This window comes from Spermophilus citellus (assembly GCF_964194105.1).
Source record: "Spermophilus citellus genome assembly, chromosome: 13".
Lineage (NCBI taxonomy): Eukaryota > Metazoa > Chordata > Mammalia > Rodentia > Sciuridae > Spermophilus > Spermophilus citellus.
In genome coordinates this window covers 60,850,062-60,869,791 of record NC_138193.1, presented here as the reverse complement: position 1 = coordinate 60,869,791, position 19,730 = coordinate 60,850,062, and the positions used below count along the sequence as shown (strand labels likewise).

General features: G+C 37.7%; 1 pseudogene across 1 annotated transcript; it reads right to left on the bottom strand.

Annotated features, from left to right (window-relative positions):
• Positions 1-1,639: 1,639 nt before the first annotated feature.
• Positions 1,640-2,021, bottom strand: LOC308632679 (histone H3.3A-like; annotated as a pseudogene). The gene has a single exon. The product of its transcript is annotated as a histone H3.3A-like (transcript).
• Between the last annotated feature and the right edge of the window lie 17,709 nt (positions 2,022-19,730).

Genomic DNA, 19,730 nt, shown 5'->3' with positions numbered 1-19,730 from the left:
AGAGGAGACAGAGGAGGTTGGATGACGGGTACCAAAGCACAGTTAGATTGAAGGGAAAGTTCTAAGATCTACAGTACAGTGGGGCGACTATAGTTCACAGTCAATGTAAGAAAGAAGCTTGAGGACCCTAAACTCCAGTGATGATGAGGGAAAACATTAATTACCCTGATTTGATCAAACAAATTTATACTTGTATCAGACTATCATGCTGTACCTCATAAATATGAACAAGTAAAATAACAAATTGAAAATAAATATTCTTCTTGAAGAAAAAATTAAACATATACAAAATAAATCAAGGACTCTAATGAACCCTTATGTATATTTTCTACCTTCAACAATTATCACTTTGTCCATTCTTCTATCATCTGTAGCTCTATTCATTTCCCACTTCCACTTAATTATTATTACATTTTTTTTTTGGTAAGAGTTATTGTGGTGGAATGTACACATTCTAGTGGTATACTTTTCATAAATGGATACACCCATAGGACTGCTTTTTTAAAAAAAGAAAAGTCTAGGAGTGACACTTCCTCAACCTTGGGCCCCAAGAATTACCATTCTTTTTTTTTTTTTTTTTTTTTTTGGTACTAGGATTGAACTCAGGGGCACTTGACCACTGAGCTACATCCCCAGCCCTATTTTGTATTTTATTTAGAGATGGGGTCTCACTGAGTTGCTTAGTGCCTTGCTTTTTTCTGAGGCTGCCTTTGAACTTGTGATCCTCCAGTCTCAGCCTCCTGAGCTGCTGGGATTACCGGAGTATGCTACTGCACCCAGCAAGAATTACCATTCCTTATGATTTTCTGTATCATCTTTCAAATACTTTTCTTTTGATGGAATTATACCAAACATACCTTTGTATACAAACACATTCATACACATATGTATTTTTAATCTAAATTTCATCAGCACATATTTCTTTTTTATAGGTTGGTGTATTTTAATAGCAAACTAACAGGGACAGCACAGAAGACAGATTACATTAAAAACAGGTACTTGCATGTAGGCCAACTCAGAAAAGTATCACTATACTTGGATGGAATCTACTGTATGATAAAAATGCTAAAATACCATTTAGTTGCTGTCAATAGGAAATTTACTTGTTTTTAAAAAACTCCAAATGCTGGTATTGTCCAGAAAAATTTAACAGTTTTATATCTATAATTGTTATAATGTTGAACTGCTGAAACATTCAAATGTTCACTGAAACATTTCGACTTGCATTCACGTTTTATATCCCACAATTATATTAAAAATTCACACACAAATGACTATAGAAAGATGGCCAATACTGAATTTCTTTCCCCCATTTTTCCACTTGCAATCATATGTTTAGGTACCTTTTGAGCACCTGGGGGTGAATATATATATATATATATATAATTAAATATATATTTATATTTAATATATTATATATTATATATATTATTAAATATATATTTATATTTAATATATTATATATTATATATTATTAAATATATATTTATATTTAATATATTATATATTATATATATTATTAAATATATATTTATATTTAATATATTATATATTTATATAATTCAGAACCACCAATAACAGGAAGAAGAAGGAAAATATATATTTTTGAGAATGAAGTGTTTCCCGTCAGAGTGAATTCTTAAGCGCATTCTTCACACAAGCATCGTGCTAGTTGGATGTCTTTTGGCATAGTTGTTACCCATTTGGCATGGATAGCAGACAGGTTGGTGTCTTCAAAAAGGCCAATCAGATAGGCCTCACTTGTCTTCTGCAAAGTGCTAACGACTGCCCTCTGCAAACAGATATATTTTGAAGTCCTGTCTGGCACCAGACACTGGAAGGAGAGTTTGTAAAAGTTCAGTGTTCTTGTGATAAGGTCTAATTTCACCAGGCCTGTAACCACGAGGTTTCTTCACCCCTCCAGTAGAGGGTGCACTCTTGCAAGCGGCTTTTGTAGCCAGTTGTTTCCTGGGTGCTTTACCACCACTGGATTTGCGGGCAGTCTGCTTTGTACGGGCCATGGTAGAAAGACCTCCTCACTTACCCCTTCTCCTTCAACTGGAGCTTGGTGGTTGCAGGTGCGACCACCAACACATTTCTTTTGGGAGCAACGCAAATTGCTTTTCCTCATTTTAATGGCTATATTCTCTTATCCTACATGAAATTATCATACTGATTAATTATTCCCCTACCATTTAGATTGTCTCATACTTTTTGCTCTCACAATGGTGTGCTTGCATCTTTAGGTGCACTTATTATTATTCCTGTAGGGTTGAGTCCCAGCAATGGCTGTAGATCATTTTAGTGCTAAACTATTACTTGTCATAAAAAGAGAGTGTTTAAAGGACTCTTCTATGAGAGTCTTCTATTAGTAGAAGTTTTGTACAATGCAGTATGGATTAGTATATCAGAGCACAGATAAACATTATGTGCTTTGGATGGTGGTACTCTGTTTACAGGGAATCACAAAATGAAAGAAAAATAGAGTCCAGGGGTGGGACTGGACTGGCCAGTTGCCAGTGGTTTCATGGACTGTTGTGTCGTTGTGTCGGGTACAACCAGGCTCACATACTAAGTTTCACTTGATGAGCAGTAATTGCCCTGGGTTTGTGTAGGGAAAGCTGTGGTCAAGTATTGACCATACATGGTGTTGAAAATGAGATTTCAATTTGAATAATACTTTTGTAACATAAATGTTTTAAATAATGAGAGAGTATCAATAATACCATTTCTTGGGCCTCTTGAAAGTTTATCCAGTGAAGTGTTTGGGATAGAACCATCTTGTTCCTAAACAGGGGCGCTGTGGAGAAATGGGCATGGCTCATAGATGAGTCCTACTTCTAGTTCAACTTCTCAATTTTATTCCCCTTTCAATTAGAAACAAATCCATGCTATTTGAAGATCCTGCTCATATTGGTGTTGGCAAGGATAGAGTCTGAAATTGATCCATTGGGGTGACTAGGATGTTAAAAATTGAATGAACCAATGGCCTTGGGGCAGCACGTGACCTTATCCTCCATGATGTTGCACAGTTGCAATGCAGACAACCGGCAGGACGATTTGACAGTGTTCAAGACCTCAATGAATGGAAACTATAATAGGAAAAGAAAAGCTCTGGGAAGTATTCTGAGACCTCAGAAGGGCTTTTTGCTGTTGAGCTAGATGCTGAACCCTAATGGTAACAGCATTTCATTCTAAGAAAAAGAACTGGAAGACAAATGGACTTGGAAATTTCAAAGTCAGTTCCAGTCCAAAAAAATAAAAGTCCCAAGTCAAACAAAACAAAAACAAAATAAAATAAAAAATCTGCTGCTTAGGGAAAGATGGTAGAAGATGACATGCCTCTTCTATTAACCATACATTGATTGCCAGGTGCCATTTCAATAGACGAATCTATTGCGTTTACTAGCATAAGTCTGGCCTTATGCTTGAGAAATATTTTGCTACTAAATGTAAAGGGAAGGGCATTTAAAGATTTAGTCTAAGTTAAAGAATTATGTTCTTTTATTTTTGACAAAGAAGGTCATGGCATGCCTCCTTTAATGTTCTGGCCAGGGATCAGAGCACTGTGAAGGTCAACCGAAGCTAGCTCTCTGTGGGAGGGAGGTGAGGAAATGGAAAAATATTTTTAAAAATTATATATATATATATATATATATATATAATATTTCTCTTCCCTCTCAAAGTCACTTTTGGGAATGTACACATTAGCCTACATAAGTTTTGCAAGCTTGGATCCACTAAAGGTTGGCAGGCAATTCTAAATTAGCTCCTCTAGATTCATAGCCTTCTAAATTAGGGGTCAGAGAACTAAGACCAATGGGCCAAATTGGAATCTGCTTGTTTTTGCATGGCCTGCACACTAAGAGTGTTTTTTTTTTCATTTTTAAATGATTAAAAAGAATCTCAAAAGAAGAATGCTATTTCATTCTGTTAAAATTACATGAAGTTCAAATTTCAGCATCCATCCACAAAGTTTGATCAGTACACAGCCACACTCATTCATCAACATTTTGCCTATGGTTCTTTTGGTGCTCTTCGGGCTGACTTGAATGGTTGCTACAGAGACCAACTGGATCCTCAGAGACAAAAGTATTTACTAGCTGACCCTTTAGAGAAAAAGTTTACTGACTTGTCCTATTGCAACTGGCCCATGAGGAGTGTTGTTATTGCAGGTAATGAAAAGTGGAATGTGGGGCTTCATGCATGGAACCCATTGTCATATTTCCTTTCCCAGGGCTCATAAATGTCAGTCTCTTTATTCCTTTTGCCTCCACTGCATGGTTCTGGAAATGTAGTGATCTGCACTCTTATTCTAACATAACAGTAAAACGTCTTTTTGTTGGGAACAGTGTATTTTATGGACCTAGAATAGTATTAGTGTCATATACACACTAAATTTCAATATAACAATATGAAAAGTGCACATGTAATTTTTACTTTTGTATCACATTAATGCTGAGCTACATGATGGCAATATTAAACTAATGTGACAAAACAATGCCAGTGTAAGATGTAAAACTGCTAATATCACAGCAAGTTATTAATGCCTTGCCATGGACTCCAAAGAACAGTGTAATTAAACTTTCCCCATCTTTTCCAGCCTTGGTTGGAACCACAGGGACAAAAGAGAATAAACCTGGCAACCATCCATGCCAGACTATAACAAGTTTGGTTATCTAGTTATGGCGCCAGGTCTCTTCAGAGAAGCCAGGGCTTTCCAGGAATAGAAAAATCTCTGACTCAAGTGGGAGACCTATCCTTGGGCTCGGTTTTGGCAATAATTAACTGTTTTATTTCTGAAATCTTAAACTTGGATATCCCATGCAATGACAAACTTGGTTCCTTCAATTTTCTTCCACTCTTTTTTTTTTTTGGGGGGGGGGGTACTTCCCACTTCCCAAGAGCTCCCAGCCCAAACCCTCCTTCATTTCCCCATCAAGCTGAGACCTCCCTCTTGACTCATCTCTACCTCTTTGAAACATAAATCATTCATCATGCTTCTCCATCAAACCTGTCCTGCAACCTCCAGTTTTCTGGTGTCTTTCCTCCCACACTTGCATGTGGACTACTGCTGGAGTGATCAAACCATCACATGAACTGGCGTCACCATACATACACCAATGGCTTTCAGACTCAACTTGGCTTAATTGGTCCTATATTTCCTGCTCAGTCCTTCTTCTGACCCTTACAATGTTTTTCGTTTCTTTTTTTTTTTCTCTATCTTTTCTCTCCAAATCCCCTGTCAGAGCCTTCCCTCTTATTTTCAGCAAAGGTTCTTGCTTCCTACAACACTAGGAGAAACAGATCCTCAAACACAAACTCCCCTCAACTTGCTGAATTCACAACCACAACTCATCTTTACTGGCTTCCACCTTTGCCTTATTTCCTGCTGTTTCCATGGTAGCATTAGCCCTCTTTCTGTGCAAGGTTCATCCTTCCACCTGGATGGGGACCTTGTATTCTTCTGCCCCTGCAGGACCTAGCTGGATCCATCTGGCCCCCTTTATCCTGTATCACTAATTTCTTTTTTCTGACTTAATTCAAAGTATGCCATGTCTATTCTGGATTAAACACACAAGCAAAGAAATGACCTTTATTTGGCCCCAGATTCTTTTCACCTTTCTTTCTCTGACAGTTGGGTTATACTTAACTTTCTCTTCCCTTCCTACTTTCACCTATTGTCATCTTTATTTTGTTCTCAATCTTTTAGCTTTGATTCCTAATAATCTCCAGGCTGCCACATTCAATGGATGGTTCCTTAACTTACGCCAACTTTCTTCTGCACTCGATGTTGCTGATTCATTCTGTGCACCTTGAAATTTCTTCCCTTCTTGGGGCCTAAATCCCCTGCTTACATACTCTACTCTGGGTCTCTTCCATTTCTCTGTCCACTTTTTCCTGGATTCTTGGGAAGGCTCCTCTGCTTGCCCCCTATGTGTTGGTCTTCCCCAAACTAGAAACTTGGCACTTTCTTCTAACCACTTATATTCACCCTGAAAGATGTCATCCAAAACCTTAATCTCAAGTGCCACTTCTATCCTCCAAGTCCCTAGATCTATCATGCCAGGGTCTTTGTGGGGCTCCATATTACATATCCACATGCACTCAGATGTCTTCACTTAGATCTCCCACAGGTGTCTCACATTCAGCATTGGCAAAGGCAATCCTCTCTATTTCTACTCACAAATTCTATTCTTTTCTTTCTTTTTTTTTCAGGGGGCAGTACTTGGGATTGAACTCAGGGACACTTGACCACTAGGCCATATCCCCAGCTCTATTTTGTATTTTATTAGAGAGAGGGTCTCACTGAGTTGTTTAGTGCCTCACTAAATTGCTAAGGCTGGCTTTGAACTCAAGATCCTCCTGCCTCCACCTCCCAAGCCCCTGGGATTACAGGTGTGCATCACCACGCCCAGCTCCTACTCCCAAATTACTTTCTAATTCATCTATCTGAACATTTAAATCAGAAACCTTGCCTACACTTCAGCTGCTTCCCCATGTCCCACAGCAAGTCACCCTTTCTTCATAACCCTTTATCTATATATTTTTCTTTGGATTTCTACACTTATCTTAGTTCAGGTTTTGGTTAGGTTTTACCTAGATTATGCCCAGAGTCTTTTGACAAGCCTCCTCCTCTGGTCTTTCTTGCCCTTCAAATGTACCATTACTGTTGCTGCTTGGATGATCTTACAGAACTAATGCCATCTGATAGGACATGACTCACCTGTTGAAGTCCTTCAATCATCTCCAGTGACTTTTGGAAGAAGAATTAAGCAGGCTTTCACAACTGGCCTCTGCTTGTATCCCAGTGTCGTCTTTTATCATACCCCACCCCCAACACGTGTCATCTGCCGGCAGAAGTACCTGTTAGTTCTTAGTAGGTTTTTTTTTTTGTGTGTGTGTGTGTGTGTGTGTGCGTGTGTGAGACTGTGAGGCCCTGAGACTCACTCCAGCCACTTCCAAATAAGGGGATGGGGGAGGTGAGAGTTGTTTATGCACAGAATTGAGGTAGACATAAAAAGTTTATGGGAACCGAGGTTCTGAGTATAGGTGTATGTGCTTGTACCCAAGGGCATCTCATTCTCCACTCTTGACCAATAAGCTTCCTCAAAGCTTCATTTTTTTTCCCTTGGGACCATGTTACCTGCCCCATCCTGAGTCTTTATAATTATCTTTTCTCTCAGCCTCTTGGTTAGTTTGCCCAGGTCTTTGGTTGCTTATTTCATAACTTGTGATGACCCTACTCTGATGGCCCAATTTGTTTCTTCCAATCTAGGTCACATAAGTCATAAAACATTGGGCACTTGACAGATGTTCCACCCGGGTCAATTACCCAACCCCTGTTTGACAAGGTATGACCAAGAGATGTAATTCATATGGAAGAGTTCACTATCTACAAATATTAATAATAATGACTAATATGTATGTAACTTTTATGGGCTAGGCATTGTCTGTAAACACTTTATATGCATTAATGCCCAAGTTATCTTCAAAACATCCCTAGAAAGTAGGCTCTATTATTATCACTATCTTTCTACTATTGTACAAAATAAATCAGAGAGAAACAAGTTAACTGTGAAGATCTGAGAGGTGCTGCCAGGCAGAGGCAGGATCTAATCCCAAGGAGCCTGCACTCTTACCAACCACCATATTCTACTTTAAGTATAGATTCCATTAAAAGTGTACTGGGGACAGGTCACATGCTCCCTGCTCATCGATCAACATCAGAAAATAGTCCCCTGGCCCAAGTTGCTTGAGTGGATGATGCGATAACATTAAGAACATTTGAGAGCAAAATTCTGGAGCACTTCTGAGGGCAACTGAAAACAAAAACAAAATACTTGTATGACCCAGATTTATTATGGAATTGAGGACTTTGGTTCTGAAGACAAAGAAATGTGAAGGCAGGATATAATGCTAAGAAACTGCCACAGAATAGCCCAACAGGTGCCAGGAGAGGCCCGATTCCCTGCTCCATCTGAGTAGCTGGGCTAATCTAACAACTACCCCTCCCTCATCCTCAAGAAGCCTCACCTGGTTGAGTGGGTGTGCAGCTATGATGACAAAGAAAGTAGACGAGATCTACTTGGAACCTGAGATCTGTGACAAAATCCAGCAGAGGTGGCAGAGGAAATGCTGTTCCAATTATGTTGGGCCTCCAAAATAATTCCTTGTTGCAGCCCACAGGGGCTTCCCAGTCAACAACTTCCGGAAGCATGTTGGACACTTCATATTTTTTTAGTCAAGGGGAGAGTGTGATCACCCCAAACCAGAAACCAAGTTGGAACCCAAGGCAAGAAGAGCAATAAAGAAAGCACACGCAGCCTCTTCTTCCATCTCCCTAAGACTGAACAAGAGTTTAGAGGTAAAGTCTATTTCCAGTAAAACACAAAATAAGAGAAATTTACCTTTAACTTGGTCTTTCCAGGATGGTATTGATTGCCTGGTAATTACAGCGAACATTTCATCACTATGATGCCTAAGCAGAATTCACCAAATGATTGCTTATAGTTCTCCAAGACTTGTGTTTCAAGGGCAACCACCAATCTAGCACACCCAACTTGCACGTTGGACCTCACTAAGCTCTACGAAAAATGAAAATCCTCTAATTGCAGGACCTGCAGGAGGGAACACCTGCTTCAGCATTCTGCCTCTGGGGTCCATATGGATTAGAATGATCTACAAACATGGAAAACAAAGGTTGCTTTGGAGAAAACCCCCTTAATGATAACTGTTGTCCCCATTATCTTTTCCTTCTGACCAACTGGCCTTGTGACTTCTTTTCTTTCCATAACTCTTCAGAATCCTTTCCCAGAAGATTCCACTGGAATCTTGCAGCCAAAACTTCCTGATGTCCATTATGGCCAAATCCAGGAGGTAATCTTTATGAAGAGATGGTGCCCATTGATTTTGATAGTCACACCCCTTCCCTCACTCACTCTGCACGTCACAAAGACACTGTCCTCACTACAATCCTCGTCCTTACCAGCAAAATTCACTGCCAGGCAAGAGCAGCAAATGGGATTTCTAATGAAGAAATGATGTGCATGGTTTATATCACTGCAACAAGGAAGAGCTTCTAAACCTCTGATCTCTAAGAAGACCCAGATCTTTGAAAAAAAAAAAAAAAGCTATTTGTGGAAATGACTGGGAAATTTTTTTTAGGAAAACACTTTTCAAAACATAATCACAGTAAATGGGAATCATGACAAGCAGCAGGTCCATCTTTTTTTTTTTTTAAGAGAGAGTGAGAGAGGGAGGGAGAGAGAGAGAGAGAGAGAGAGAGAGAGAGAGAGAGAGAGAGAGAGAGAATTTTAATATTTATTTTTAGTTTTCGGCAGACACAACATCTTTGTTGGTATGTGGTGCTGAGGATCGAACCCGGGCCGCACGCATGTCAGGCGAGCGCGCTACCGCTTGAGCCACATCCCCAGCCCAGCAGGTCCATCTTTTTGTCTCTTTCACTCCAACCTAGTGCTTCCAGTCTTGGAAAGAAATGGGAACTTCTCCAATTGTGGTGCGAAATGACCTCTGCTCCTTTTCCTGCACATTGTTTGGGCTCTGTGCATTTTCTGTTGGATTTTCATTGTCACTGAAGCATATAGAGCCAAACAGAGATGTGGAAAGCTCACCCCGGGGGGAGCTCCCCTTCTTGGGAATGGAGAATGAACAGATACAGAGGGGAGAAGAGATGCAGAGGAGTGAAAGCCAGAGATTCTGCCACTGGTAGACTTAATACCTCGTCTAGTCATGGGATTAGCTTATAGAATATGTGTTTTCCAGTTGATTTTGAAGACTTGTCAAGACAAGGAAGATGACCTAACCCCATTTTACATCAGGAACAGCAAAATTAAACGGCCACGTGAAGAGAAATCCCAACGGTGGAGATCTTTCTTTTCACTGACTTCCCCTTCCACAAGGAAGTTAGACTTTGTCCCTTTTATTTTTATTCTTGGTGACACTAACTCAGGGCCAGCTTCATAATACGTGAGAAAGGTTTGCTTGGAAATGTCTTTACACAATTAACATGGCCAGACTTAGTCAGGCATAAATGAATGCCAGTTCCTCTTCTTTAATGAAGTACAATAATGGGAAAAAAATCTGGACATAAAATCTGGGGGGGGGGATGCAATAAACAAGTATTTTCAAAAATTAAAAAATAAATTTTAAGGGGATTTGGGGAGCTTAGGAAGTGACCAGATAATAATTGGCACTTTTTGCTTCCCAGTACATCATGCCAGTTCCCACCCTTGACCTTCACATGTGGCTGATCTCTCTACTTGGTAATTCCTCTCTCTCTCTCTAAATGTATAAACATTTGGGGATGAATGAACAAACACATTAGCAGCATAGCCTTGAGCTTATCAGTTCACCTTGCTGGGTTTCAAGTTCCTCCTCTGTAAAATGAAGGGGTTGAACTGGATTCCTCAAGTTCTACAATGGTGTAATTTAAGAGAAGAACAAAGGCGGCTCAGAAATCAAAGGTGACAACGGTACCATTTTGATATTCCTGTCATCTTGCAGCAGAGTCTCTGTTGTTATGCTTGAAGGGAATGCGAGCATTTTAGTCAATCTGTAAATGTTTAATGACACGGGTAGCTCCGTAAGTACAATACCCTTGCAAGCAGCAACCACTTGTTCAGACGGTGATAACTGAGTGGGTGCTGATTCCCTTTCCACAGTAGATTCGGATTTGTCTCTAAGCCTGAAGCGTCTCCTTTTAACTCCGTTACTTCAGAATACTGATGAGGCCAAATAGTGACTCTATTCAATCACGACTTGTATTTTCCTTGTTGAATCAGATCACTGGAGGCTGCCAACCATCATTATGGTGGTGCATAGAAAACCAACTTTTATATGAAATTAAATAAGTTTACAGGGTCTGAGGCCTCAACTGGAGGCTCTCTTTTGTGGCTTTCCTTTTAGTGTACTATTTTGTCAGATTTTTCTAAGAACATTATTGCTTTAAGAAAAAAAAAATTAAACCCTGAGAAATTACTCTCAGTCTAACGAGTTCTTTTCACTGACTTCAGACATCATTAGGGGAAGGCTATAGCCTAGGGCTGTGCATGAACTTTTTCTTCTAACTGTACACTTTATGTATAATTTAGCTTTCTTGCCTAAATTATTCAAGCAAATAGTGAGTGAAAATAATGGAGTTCACTGAAACCTTCCAGAGTATTAAAATAAAACAGTTTTTTACGTTGGTTTGAATTTTTAAGCTTTTTAATCATGGATTTCAAATGGAATACACATGTCTGGCTTTTCCTCACTTATCCCCTGTGTCTTTTTCAGAAGGAGAGAAGAAAGGAAATGAACTTTAGTAAATAATCCATTAATTAATCACTGGTGCTGATAATGGCTCAAAGATGAAGTAACAGCATTTGGAAACAGCATACTGAGTGGCCAAGAATATGGTTGGCACGTACTGTAAAAGGCAGATACTTCTTTTCCCCATTTCTTGTGACTAGGGCCAAGCTGAAATTGAATGGCATGTTTGAAAAAAGAGAGCTAATCTGCTTAATTTAAATAGGAAATTACCGTAGCAGAATTTGTACTCTAATCACCCCCAATGTATTTATTTTTTTATGTTCTAAATATGAATGTTTCATCTTCATTTTGCAAAGCCTAAAAACTTATCTTTATCCTAGATAACTCTCAAGGAAATTTGGAAATCATTGGAAGAATGTGATTTTTTTTTCTAGCATATTGAATATGTTCCCCAATCTGGAAATGTGACCTAAGATTAAGAATTCCTGCAGGATGTTTTGGTATTCCTAAATATCTTTTTGTGGGGGGTGGGGGAGAGGGTCAATCAGAGATCAGAAGCAGGATGTCTTTCTGTTGAATAAAAGGAAGTAGCTATCGTGGTTCATTGTCTTTGGAGACAGCAAAGACATGATAGCAGCCAGGGGTGGAAGAGAAGTCATGGTGTGTATCTTCCATGTGAGCTTCGGAAGGAGCGAATGAACATTGGAGAATAATGCATGGACAGAGACAATGGCTAAAGCTCTTTGTTAAAGGAAGGAGAATGACCTAGACTAACAGACCTATAAGTGTAATTTATTGACCTGATTAGACACAGGAAAGGATTATCACAAAATCAATGTTTTGACACACGTTAGTAGAAGGTAGTAGAAGGTGTTAGGAAGTGGACACTGTGACATTACGAATACTATTAAAGTCCCTTCCAAGCCCCTCATCTACTCCTAGGATAGTATAAAATACAATAAACTGAGGGAAATTGGGAAACACAACCTATATTGGTTTTAAATAACATATTCGATTCCCTCCAACATGACATTTTAAACAATTACGTGAGAAAAAATATATTTAGACATTCAATTATTTTACTTTAAGCATTGAAAAAAAAAAGAGTCATGAAATCTAAATTCAAATTTAGCCCTACCACTGAGGAGTTGGAAGGAAGTTACTTTACTTCCCTGGGTACTGCATACCTGATTAGCAATAGGAGAGAGTTGGACGTAATTATTTCTGAGATCTGAGATTATTTGATTATTCATCTAGAAATGTCACTCGCTGAATGTGTTTGCATAAAGAACAAGTTACTTAACTCTCTAAGACTTGATTTCCTTATCCAAAAATTGAGGTGATAGGGCTGGGGTTAGGTAGCTCAGTGGTATAGCGCTTGCCTAGCGCGTATGAGGCAGTGGGTTCGATTCTCAGCACCAAATTTTTAAAAGTAAATAAATAAATAAAGGCATTGTGTCCATCTACAACTAATTTTTTTTTTTTAAATTTGAGGTGATAATGCTCTGAGGGTCTAGGTCTGTTAACAAGTGTTAGATTAGATAAATCTCTGATGCCCAGTGCCTAGTATCTATGACCCTTCAGCAGACACCAACCTCTGCTATCTAATAGAAAAAGTCAGAACACCTGGGTTCCAGTATCAAGTCTGCTCCTGACAAGCTAGGCTAAGACAAATCCTTTAGCCTCAATAAATCTAGATCCTTCGTTATGCAAAACAGTCTGTACAACACCATCTGTGAGTTGAGTGCACCTCCCAACACCTCTCATCCCCTCCTCTCTCCCTTTGAAGAGGTTGCTAATCTTTTCATCTTAACATGAGTGAAAGTTATTTCTCTTCTTTTTAAAAAATATTTTTAGTTGCAGATGGACATAAAAACTTTATTTTATTTATTTATTTTTATAGGGTGCTGAGGATTGAACCCTCAGCACAAGGGAGTTCAGGCAAGTTCTCTACCACTGATACACAACCCCAGCCTCTAAACTCATTTCTCTTAACCAAGTCTTCTCTTCTGTTTTTGTTATTCAGTAAACACATCCTCTATTCACCATTCTTTCAAGTTCAAAATCTAAGCATTCTCTCTTTTATTTTTTTTACTTTATAATTTCCCATCCATCAATGGATCCTGTTGGATCTAAATCCAAAATATACCCTGAATCTGCCCCCCTTCTCCCAGTACCTTATTCTACCTACATATCTCTCACCTGGCAGACTGCAATAGCTTCCTAAATGGGCCTCCTGATTCCACTCCTGGACACTCCACAAGGCAGTATGAGTGGTCACAGGTCTTGTCCCCTATCTGCTAAAAATACTCCAATAGTGTCCTCTTGTTTTGGGGGTTGGGGAGCCATGCCCCTTGACATGGACAAGACCCTACAGAATCCTGCTACTTCCCCTACCTAATCTTCTATCCCTCACCACCACTCACTGTTCTTCAGATCACCCTCCCAATGATCACTGCAGTCACACACTAATAGAGACCCAGAAGGACAGATCTCTGTAAAATTAATTTAAGCATCTTTATCTCGTGTTCTGATGAGGATTTCTTGAAATTTCAAGGTGTACAAATTCTTGTGTTCACCCATTCTTGTCCCTAACTTTCTGCTTCCACTAAATTCTTGGTGTCATTTGGATCTTTGAATGCTCTCCAAGTCACCCAGATTAGACTCAGCCCCTGAAATGTAATCACCCAAGGCTCTGGAGTAATAGATTTTCCTGAAAATTTGAGTCCACAGAGGGGTTTTACATTACAGAAAGCAAACCAAGTCAAATTAGACCATGTACTTCTCTGCTCTTAGGAATTCCTATGGCTCCCTGTCCTGGTCTCCTCTGTCCTGGTCTCCCCTGTTCTATATTCTTTGTTGGGACCTTTTCCATTGCTCAGCCTGCTGCAGATGGCTCTTCATTTCTGACACACAACCTGGAGCTATGTTTATTGTCCCCTTCCAACCCAATCTCAGGACCTCGTTTTGCATTTCATGTGATGTACCCAAGGAAGTTTTTGAGTTTTTCTATTTTCACACTTTCTATTTTTTAACTGTCACTTCTTTTTACTGACATGGTGCTTGCCTCCAACATTTATCCATTAGTCTTTAATTTTTTGAATCTTAGGTAAAATTAGCTGAAACACTTACTAGGTGAATTAGCTCAAATTTGGAAAATGCCAAGTGAAGCAAAATTAAAGGGATTTTTTATTTCAGCCTTTTTCGGTCTGCTGTACTCACCATGTATCCTTTACAAGGACATGTATGTGGTATACAGATTCCCAGTGGCTCTGATCTTCCAAAGACCACATTTCAGGATGCCAAGTACCATTCTACATTATTATGGAAACCAGTCCATTGATTTGCTAGTAGATGAGAGACTGTCCTAGAATAATACTACTTCTACATACTACTTGGTATAGTATAATAGAGAAATAAGAGCATAGGTTTTCACATCAAGTTGCCTGAGTTAGAATCCCAATTCTTCTACTTTCTAATTATGAAACCTTGGGCAAGTTGCTTAACCTATCTATGCCTGATTTACCTCATTTGTAAAACAGGACTAATAATAGTATCTACTCTGGTAAGATTATTGAAGTAGATTCTATTATTATAAATGTGTGCATTTAGAACCACCATTTGACTCAGATATCTCACTCCTTGGTCTATACCCAAAGGATTTAAAATCAGCATACTACAGTGACACAGCCACATCAATGTTTATAGCAGCTCAATTCACAATAGCTAAACTGTGGAAGCAACCTAGATGCCCTTCAATAGATGACTGGATAAGAAACTGTGGTACATATACACAATGAAATATTACTTAGCATTAAAAGATAATAAAATTATGGCATTTACAGGTAAATGGATGGAGTTGGAGAATGTTATGCTAAGTGAAGTAAACCAATCCCCAAAAAAACCAAAGGTTAAATGTTCTCTCTGATAAGTGGATGGTGATTCTTAATGGGGGGAGGTGGGATGGGAAGATGGAGGAACTTTGGTTTGGGCAAAGACAAGGGAGGGGAGGGGTATAGGGGTAGGAAGGTGGAGGAATGAGAAGGATATCATGACCTTAGGTACATGTATGATTGCACAAATGGTGTGACTTTACATCGTGTACAACCAGAGGAATGAAAAGCTGTGTCCCATTTGTGTACAATGAAACAAAATGCATTCTGCTGTCACGTATAACTCATTAGAACAAATAAAAATATATAAATGTGCACATTTAGATAAGTGACCCACTTATGAAGTTAGCTGTTTTTTTATAATAATTATCATTCTAAAGCATATGCACTCCTCTTTAGAAAAATACTATGTACAGTCAACCCATTCCATTCCCACTGAAGATGCTAACAGAACTCATCCCATGAAACAAACTCTCAGTTAGGAGGTCGATCATGGGAAGTGAGAATTGATTTAGGCTCTCCCTATTTGACTCTCTCTTTCCTTCCAGAATTAGCATCCAGTTTTCTGATACCCTGATGCTTGTTTTCCCAGTTCCCTCCTTCCCTGTCTCTCCAGCCTCTCACTGATCCTCTAGGCAATCCTTCACCTCTAGTTTTACTCTGGATCAAGCTGGAACAAGGTCCTTCCCTGGGCCTCAGGAGAGCAATTTCATCTTTATACCCTCATCCCATCTTTATGTCATCCTATCAGGCTTGGATCTTGCTGTGATCAGTGCTTCTCTTTATCTTACCTATTTACTTATTCATCTCTGCTTTTCCTATAGCACTTGGAACAAGGTCTTCCATCTGGTGGGTACCTAGTAAATATTTGTTTAATTGAACTGAATTGAATGAAGTTGGAAAAGGAAATCCAATACTAGTCACGGTGAGTGGAATACCAAGTATAAAACATGGCATCTAGCAGTTCTTCTCTAGTGTGTTATGAAGACAGTGCCTAGTGTATTTTCTTCTCTTTGCCTGTTTTTCACATTTTAAGAGATGCATTGATCACTGGTGGAATTTCATTCTCTTTTTCTCTCTCATAGGCACACAGTGGGGTCTCAGTTCAGAAACTTCTGTATGCTGCCTTTTTTTCACTTAAAATTATAATCACAAGCTTCACTGAGTCATTAAATATTCTCTTATAATACGATTTTAATGATCACATGAAGCTTTACTAACATAGAGCCACACAAGAATGTTTAACCAATATCCATTATACAAGCCATGCAGAATATTTCCAGTTTGTCAATGAACATGCTTATACAAAATATGGGTGCGGTGATATAAATATTTGACTACATGGAATATTAAATATAAATAATAGGTGAGAAGATGTAAGTATTTTGGTTGTTATTGATACTTATGGAAAGACACCCTCTAAATCGCCCAGAAACATGTACGAGTGATTGTAAACACTATTATTTTTGTTGTTGTTTGCAGTGCTGGGAAAAAATTATGGCTTTTAAAGGTAAATGGTTGGAGTTGGAGAATGTCATGCCAGGATCTTGCATGTGTTAGACAAGTGTCCTACCACTGAACTATCCCCCAACCCCCAAACTATTACCTTCCTTTTCAAGTTGCCAATTTCATTCACCAAAGGCAATGTACCTCCAAAGCTGTTTAATAAATAACTTTATTGAAGTAAAATTTATATACCAAAAATTCACCACTTTAAAATGTGCTATGAAGTAGTTTTTGATATATTCACAGAGTTGTATAACCATCACTGTGATTCCAGAACATTCTCATCATACCTGAACCCTATGTGTGTTGTCAAATTGTGTGCATGTACAAATATGTGATAACAAATCCCACCATTATTTACAATTATAATGCACAAATTAAAAAATGTGAAAAAAACAATCACTTCTTTTACCCTCCCTGCCTGCCTCCTGGCAACCACTCAATTACTTTCTGTATGTATAGATTGCCCTATGTGGAACATATCATATAAGCATAATCATATATGTTATTTGCCCTTTTAGGTCTGACTTCTTTAAATTAGTATGGTTTAAAAGTTCATCCAGATTTTGGTATGGGCTAGTACTTCATTCTTTTTTTTTAACTGAATAATATTCCTTTGTATCATATCACATTTTGTTTATCCATTCATCACTGGATAGAAATCTGGGTTGTTTTTATTTGGGGGCTATTAGGAATAATGCCAATATAAATATTCTTTTGCATGAGAAATTTTAAATATATTCACATATGTTTTTAGTTCTCTTGCATATATATTCAGGAGTGGAAGTGTTGGGTAGTCTGGTAATTTTATGTGTAACTTTTTGAGGAACTGTCAAGTTGTTTTCTGCTCCATCTTTTCATCAACACTGGCTACTTTGCATGCTAGTGTGTATAAAGTTGTACCTCATTGTGTTTGTGATTTTTGTTTTCTTAATGACTAATTACATTGAACATCATATGTTTATTGGCCATTTCTATACATTCTCTGGAGAAAGATCTATTCAAATATTTGCCTGTTTTAAAATTTAATTATTTGTCTCTTTATTGTTCAATTGAATTTTTTGTTTATTTTTTATTTTTTTGGGTGTGGGAGAGTACAGAAGATTGAACTCAGGGGCATTCTACCACTGAGTCACATCCCTAGCCATATTTTGTGTTTTATTTAGAGATAGGATTTCACTGAATTGCTTAGCACCAATCCATTGCTGAGGGTGGCTTTGAACCCGCCATCCTCTGAGCTGCTGGGATTACAAGTGTGCACCACTGCGCCCAGCTTGAAGGATTCTGTGTGTGTGTGTGTGTGTGTGTGTGTGTGTGTGTGTGGTGATGGGGATCAAACCCAGGACCTTGTGCACGCAAAGCAAGCACTCTACCAACTGAGCTATATCCCTAGCCCCCTTGAAGGGGTTCTTTATGAATTCTTAATACAAGTCTGTGATCAGGTATATGATTTGCAAGTATTTTCTTGGATGTCATGGATTATTTTCTCACTTTTGAAACATAAAAATTTTAAATTTCAATGAAGCCATTTTATTCCTATATTTTTTTCTCTTCCTGTTTATGTATTTGGTGTTAAATCTAAGAGATCATTGCCAGGGTCCAAAGTCATGAAGACTTATGTTTATGTTTTCTTGTAAGAGTTTTATATTTTTTTTTATCTCTTGCATTTGCATCTCTGATGCATATTAAATTTTCACTCATTAATGATAATGAAATTATTCATTTTTGAACACTTTTTCAAAATGTTAATTCACAATCAGAAACATTTTATGAAAAAATTACTTTCCCTACCTATTTGTAATGCTGCATTTTCTCAAATACAATGTTTGAACTCTGTTTATTTCCAGAGATGTTTGTCAATTCATGTACTAGTATGGAACCATTTTATAATTTTAGAATTAAAATATTTTAATATTGTGAAACACAAATGCCCTTGCTTTTTCTGTTTTTCAAAATTTCTGAAAGATTTGTATCAATTTGTTGTTATAGGTATATTTTAGATTCATTTTGTCAAAGCTTGATTCTAAAATAAAATAAGAATTATATTGGGATTCTTTGTGTAATTACACTGAGTTTATATTGAAGCTGAAATTTTGCAATATTTAATCAACAAATTAATCTTCCTTTTATTCATTTTTCTTTTTTGGCACTCAGTGAAGTTTATAGTTTTTTCCCCAAAATAAATCCAAAGTATTTTATATGTTTATTCCTAGATAATGTGTATCTTATTGTTTTTATTATTTTGTGAATATTATTTCACTAGGTATTTTCTAAGTATTTTTCTATTATAAATGGAATGTGTGCAAATTTATTATAAATGCAATTTTAGCTAATGTATTTTGAATTTGCTCAATTGTTCTTGGTAGACATTTCTATAATCCACAAATAATGATACCACTTATACTCCTTTCCAAATAAAGCTATTCATTCTTTGTCACCAATTTTATTCACGAGGAATTTCGGAACAGTATTAAATATCAGTGGTGACGGCCAGCCTCTCCCTTGTTCCTGACTTTATTAAGAATGCCTTTCCCATTTCATTCTCACAAATGGCATTGTGTCTTGGTTTGTGTTCCATTTTCTATACTGAATTAAGGAAAATCCCCTCTAGTCAGAGATTAAGCATCTATGATTTCTAAAAAATCATTAATGAACATTCAATTTTAGGAAATGTTTTAAAGGTCTGTAAGGATTGTTCTATTATAATTGTTTTCTTTTAACAATTATATTAGTAGTTTTCCTATAATAAAATGTTTTTAAATTTGCTTAATAAATTCTGGTTTTCATAGTAAATCATTCTTTATATAGTACTAGATTGAATTTACTAGAATTTTATTTAAAATTATTACTCCTTACTATTCATGAGTGAGATTGATTTGTGGCTTTCTTTTTATGTCATTTTTATGTTGGGTTTTGGTATCAGGAATGTGCTAGCCTTGAAAAATCAATTGCAATGGCTTTCTTCCTTTGCTTTAGAACAATTTATATATAATGGGAATTTTCACTAAAACTTAGAAAAAAATCATTCCAAATAATGATCTGGGGTTGAAATTTCTT